Raw genomic sequence first — 6592 nt, forward strand, 5'->3', positions numbered from 1 at the left:
TAGCACAGGAATATTTTTGGTATTGCTGAGCAGTGTACAGAGTCAAGACCTTTTCTGCTTCTCACCACCACAAAGTGAGGTGGGGCTGTGCAAGAAGCTGTGAGGGGATACAGATAGGACAGCTGACCTAAACTGACCCAAGGGATATCCCAGACCATAGGGCATCATGCTCAGCATATAAACCTGGGGGAAGGGAAGGAAGGGAAGAATGTCGGGAGTGATGGTATTAGTCTTTCCAAGTAACTGTTATTTACAATGGAGCCCTGCTTTCCTGGAGATGCCCGAACACCTTCATGACGATGGGAGTCAGTGAATGAACAAATTCCCTGGTTTGGTTTGCTGTGGTACAAAGAGCTTTTCCTTTTGCTACTACACTATCTTTATCTTAAGTAGGAGTTTTCTCACTTTTACTCATCTGATTCTCCCTCCTCTTCATCAAAGGGGAGGGGTAGTGAGTGAGCAGCTGTGTGGTGCTTAGTTGCCAGCTGGGGTCGAACCACAGCAGTCCCAAATAATGGAACAGTGCTATGCCCACAATGATTTACAGCACAAGCTTCAGTGCGAATATGGACAAGTCCCAGTCCTGCAGTTACTACTAAGCTTTCAAAAAGCTTGATCCCACAGAGCAAGCTTGTTCAGGTACAGACAGAAATTTGAGTGGTACAAAACAGTCAATGCTTTGAACACGTGATCTCAGCATATTTGTGCATTCCAAATGTAACAAGTTATTGCTTCCTGGCTGATTGCTAATACATATGTATGTTTGCATTGTTCCTGGAGGCAGTTATAGGTCTCTATGAGCATTTTAACTGGATATTTTATATCTATTTTCTGAATTCCATTAAATTAACCATGCAAGACATTCCCAGGATATTACATTGGGAAAAAACAAAACAAAACAAAACAAAACAACCCACAACCACAGAAAAACCCCAGCAAAACAAACCAAAACCAAAAGATGCACAGAAGCATCTCAGTCTCCTACTATCAATATAGCATTATGATTACATTAAATTAGATCTTAGGAAGGCTGAAACCTGCATCCAGGATAAAGGTGCACATCACTGTCTATTTGGTCAGAGTTTTCTGTAATATTAATAGCCCTTTCAAAAGTTAGAGGTCCCGAAAAGCTGAGAAAGTGAAACAGCACATTTATTTCCACAACTAGAGTTTGTCTGTTCTTCTAACTGGCCCAGTTAATGATTTTCTAGGATCAGACATATGATATGGCATCAATACTCACTAGTGCTCCACTACTGCTGTATATTAGAATCCTGCTGGACCATAGGTACCTGTGGATTACATTCAGGAGGCCCTCATCTGCTAGGGACAATTTTCTTTTGCATTAACACCTGCTCTTAGTACCTATACTTTGTTGACCTAATCATCTAATGTGCCTCACAAAAGGAAAAAAAGCATTTAGCTACCAGGAACTATTAAAGACAGGTTAGATTATACTTTTATTTGAATAACTCTAAAAAGAAGACTCTACTACAAAAGATAAGAAATCCATTTATTTCCACAGAAGTTACAGTCCACTAAATGGTTAAAGACAACAAGCTATGCAGAAAAGGTCTGTCACATCTGTCAGGGCAAATATTTAGGTAGTACTTATTGCCTTGTGACAACTGTCTGGAGTCAAAAACTGCCAATATTTCATGTGAGCCAATAGGAGGTTTTAAGTTGGAGGAAAATGCAAACCAGACATTTCCAAGGTATTCAGGAAGACCATGGACATATCTTCACTCTGTCTCCACCTTGAGCTCACTTGCAACATGCCAAACGTGTGGCCACATCTAACATTTTACACGTCAGGCTTGTCTCCACCATTATAGCTTCACTTGTGAGGCAGTAGGTAAGCATGAGCTGAAAAGTGAACACAGCCTTCTCACCTAAAGACACGTTAAGTTCCGTGTGGATGCAAAACCTTTTAGGGAAGCAAGAAGGCAATACAGAGCTGAGGTTCAGGCTTTCTCCTCCCCAGCAGAAACTTGCTTGTTAGAGTAAGGAATTAGTTTGAGACTTTAGCACAAAGATAACCATCTTGTTCATTGACCAAATATCAGAATGTTTTCCTCATACACTCCAGAGTGTTTAGTTCAGTGATACGTGAGTACACAGTAGTTAAGCAAATGTGACTTGTTTGGTAAGGAACAGTGCTCTCATTGAGGGAAGACAGGCACAATTAACTTACACATTTTAGAGCTAGGACAATCTTTAAATCACATACTCATGCAGAAATGACATATTTCTTATTGCACAGGGGCATCAAGCCCTTAAACTTAATTTAGAGTTCCTCCTACTTAGAAAATATTGTTGAGCGGAGACCCAGCAGCACAGTCTCAAATTATTGAAGAGCAAGCTATGAACATTAAGAAAAAGACTAAAATTCATTCTAGGAATCTAACAATTAATCTGAGACAACTGCAGAATTTGAAATTTATCAAGGTTTACCAATTCCAGGAACTAGTGATTTTAAAAAAAGCAACCAATCAAACAAACAAATAAACTCTAAAGGGTGATGAAATTCTACTAATTTTCTTAAGGAATTTCTTCTAATTCACATCATTCAAGATCATGCTGAGCATACAACACTTCTGAATAGCTTCCCAGCCTTTAAGATATACAAATTTTAGCCCTTTCCTTTGCATACAAACTATAACAGAAAAAAACCCAACTGTGACTCCTATTCCTTTCCTACCTGCTCACTTCTCTAGTCCTCATCCTTCCTGAGGTCTTTTGTTATACTAATTTGTTCATGAAAGAATCAAATAAAAAACTGAGTAACTGGACAGTTTACTGGGTAAGATCTTTTGTTTTAAGTTACACAGCCTGGTTTCCTGCCCACCCAAGGGTCTGAAGCAAAGGAAACCTGGTGGTCTAATCTAAGTCCCATGGTAGAGATATGCTATATCACCAAAGCAAAATACCTGATCCCACAGAATCTGAAACTTATCAGCTGCCTCTTGTAGAGAAATGAAAGTTGACGTGAATGGAAATTAAATTATCTCCTTCCCCTAGAGGCAATCATCTTCTGAGCTCAGAGATATGCAAAGCAAAAATTTAGAGAGTTCACGTTTCATGGCTTGCACCATAGCTGTAACTTGACAGACAATATCTCCTATTTTTTCGCCTCCTCCCTCACTCTGACTTCCTGACTTAGATTTTTTAAATATTCTTCATAATAGAAACATTAGAATACAGAGAGGAAGAAAAAAAAAACCCACAGATTTAAGTAAAGCATTAGTTGTGGAAATGTGCTGAAATTAAAAATTTGTGGTTTTGTATAAAGGAAAAAAAGTGCTGTCACATAGCCTCACTGAAACATATTGTTTGCACTGATTCTCAAAACTCATAAATAAACACTAGAAAAATCATTATGAATTTTTTAAGAAGTTGTTGGTAGGAAACAGAAAAGTGCAAACATGGCAAACCAGTCAGATTTGCAATTGCCAACTGAGAACAGATAATTTTAAAAACAGGCTTATATTTAAAAAATATTTACGTGGATGAAAAGCTTAACGGCATTTAAGAAAAAAAAAAGCAGGAAGACAGCACAATTACATCATTCAGACCACCATGAAAATTTCTGGACTTACAAATTAGCAAGTCATTTAACCCCTTTCAGTGACTCAACCACAATTCAAGTTTGAATATTAACACAGATTACTTCTGCCACACGTGTAATCTGTAAACATACATCTAAACCACCAAATGTAACACATGACTACTTTAATGCTCAGGATATTTTTAAATGTTCAGTTATTTTTTTTTAATGTTGTGAACAAATTCTCTTCCACATAACCAGTAATTTCTCTTGAAAATTTGTCCTGTTTCATAAGCATTCTAAAGCAGGAAAGGTTCCATGATGTACCAAGTTACTGCTTTAAGTTGCACATTTTTGGTTCACTGAAATTGCAGAATTAAATGTGCTGGCCTAAGATACTACGGATAGGAATCTGTTTAGTTTGGTTTCACACTAGGCAAAGAAGAGGTACACATTCAATGAAAAATCTCTGCTGCATGGTAGTAATTCATGAAGGAATAGTGACACAATCACTTCTGATTGTCCATGCATATGCTTCAACACTCCACCAGCTTGCACTATAATGAAATGGTTCTTATCCATAAAGATGTGAACAGATTCATTAAATCATATGCTTGTTTTGCACACTTGATCAAGTGTGCTGATTTGACTGAGGCAAAGTTAATTTTCTTCATAGTAGCCAGTATGGGACTATGTTTTGTACTTGTGCTGGAAAGAGTGTTGATAGCACTGGAATGCTCTGGTTACTGCTGAGCAGTGATTACACAGTCAAGGCCTTTTTGGCTTCTCACCCTACCCCATCAGTGAATGGGCTGGGGGGGCCCAACGTTGGGAGGGGACACAGCTGGGATAGCTGATCCCAACTGACCCAAGGAATATCTCAGATCATGGGACATCATACTTAAGGCAAAAAGCTGGAGGAAGAGAAGAAAGGAGAGGATGTTGAGAATGATGTCATTTGTCTTCCCAAGTAACAATTATGTATGATGGAGTCCTACTTTCCTGGAGGTGCCTGAACGTCTGCCTGACAAGGGGGCATAGTGAATAAATTTCTTGTTCTTCATTGCCATGGTGCACACACCTTTTGCTTTACCTATTACATTGTCTTTACCTCAACTAGAAGTTTTCTCACTTTTCTGATCTCTTCTCCATCCTATCAGCAAGAGAGTCAGTGGCTACATGGTGATTAGTTGCTGATTGCAGTCAAATCACAACATCAAGGCAGGTTATCCATATAAAATTAAATACCAGTAATAAGACAGTGTATGGTAATCAAATTGATCATCTTTTATAACATTTAAGGAACTGCCAGATATTTAAGCCATTCAGAAATATTTCACATAGATGCAGCTTTCCTGCTTGTTGCTTTGAAGCTTGACACTGAATCTTAAAAATACAGGAGTCTCAATGGGTTTTAGAGTATCCCTTACTGATCTTGTTAACACTCCGCAAAACAGGACTGGCAGCCCACTCTTTATCTCTGTTCTGCATGTTCATATTTCTGTCTTAATATTCAGGAGAGAATTTTTGTTTGTTCTTATGCGAAATCATTTCCACTGCACATGCTGAAACTCTCTTACTGGTTAGTCCAACACTGGGCTGTAGAGTTACAAATACAAAAGCACATTTTGGCAGGAGTTGAGTATTAAAGACATCCAAGTCAACGGGAAAACAAAAATATGAATATGGTAAAAGAAACACTTGCCAGGGAAGAGAAATACATTTTTAAAAGCTTGTTTCCCTGGATCCTTTATAAAGTGTTTTTGATAGAAGCAGTCAAACAGAATTTAATTTTCTTTTTCCTAAGGAGTTTGGGGGGAGAAAATAGACGTGCTGGCCATAACATTGAGCTCAGTTGCATGACAAGTTACAGCAGGTTTGTGATCATATATGCAAATAGAGACTGTCTAACAACATCTGTCTTGTCTTTGGGGTCTTCTATAAAGAGAAGCTGATGACAGCTCAGGCACATACATGCCATTTCACTGTGGACAAATTCTTTTGCAGCACATGCTTCTGCCATTATAAAACTAGCAATAAGAATAATGCTCGATCCAACTGGAGCATTCCTAGGAAAAATAAATCAGTAAATCAGCTCGGCCCTTCCCAGACAACCCCAAAACATGTCCAGGAATTATCTAGATCTTCCATCACTACAGCAGAATGGGTCTTAGTCATCATGATAGAGTTTATCTGTCTTACCCTGAATTTACTCTCTGGCATGAGATAGTCAATCCCGTGAGACTGGTTTTATGTTCAAAGCATTCTCAAAAGTTTGTTTCATTTGTGGCACATTCTGTATCCATCAACATCAAGCCACAAGCTCCATTTTTCACTTGTTAATTATGTCTATGCTGCTCTACTCTGGCTTTGTTCATTGCAGAGCTTTGATAAACGAGCTTTCTGCTCTCACCATTCTGAGGACACAGAGAGAAGCCCCATCCAGTTCCAAATTAAATGATGAAAATAAGGAAATGGTTTGTTTTTCATAATAGAAATTGATGAAGTGTGTGGGGGTGAAGAGAGAAGAAATTCCAGAATTAGCCAGAGTGGACCAGTAGCTCTGACTTCTCAGAGCTGTTGGGTCATCCAGTTCTAGATATATTTCCAAGTACAAAAAAAAAAATCTTTTCACTTGAGTTTTGCACCAGTGCAGCTTTCCAGTCTGAAAATCAGCAAAGCTCCTCTTAGTTGGGTAATTTTTCATGTGAGTGCATCTTGTCTTCTCTGTTTGCCAACTACACAAGCACTGCATTACTGCCACAAGACCACTAAGGGATGTCCTGGCTTTGTGACCAAGTGACCTGTTTGTATTTTAAATTAACTTTCTGCTCCATACTGTACTTCAAATATTACATCTAGTCTATGTCAGTTCACGTCTGCCTCCATGCCCTCTCCCTCCGAGCACAATGAAGGAGTAATACAAAAGTGGACAGTGAGAGTGGATGGGGTGTGAAGGGAAGTGAAGAAAGGAAAAAAGAGCACAAGCCCATAGCTGATCAGTTATAAACTAATGACCAAGATCTTTATAAGAGTGCCAGCAGC

Source organism: Colius striatus, chromosome 3 (assembly GCF_028858725.1).
Source record: "Colius striatus isolate bColStr4 chromosome 3, bColStr4.1.hap1, whole genome shotgun sequence".
NCBI classification, from domain to species: Eukaryota; Metazoa; Chordata; class Aves; order Coliiformes; family Coliidae; genus Colius; species Colius striatus.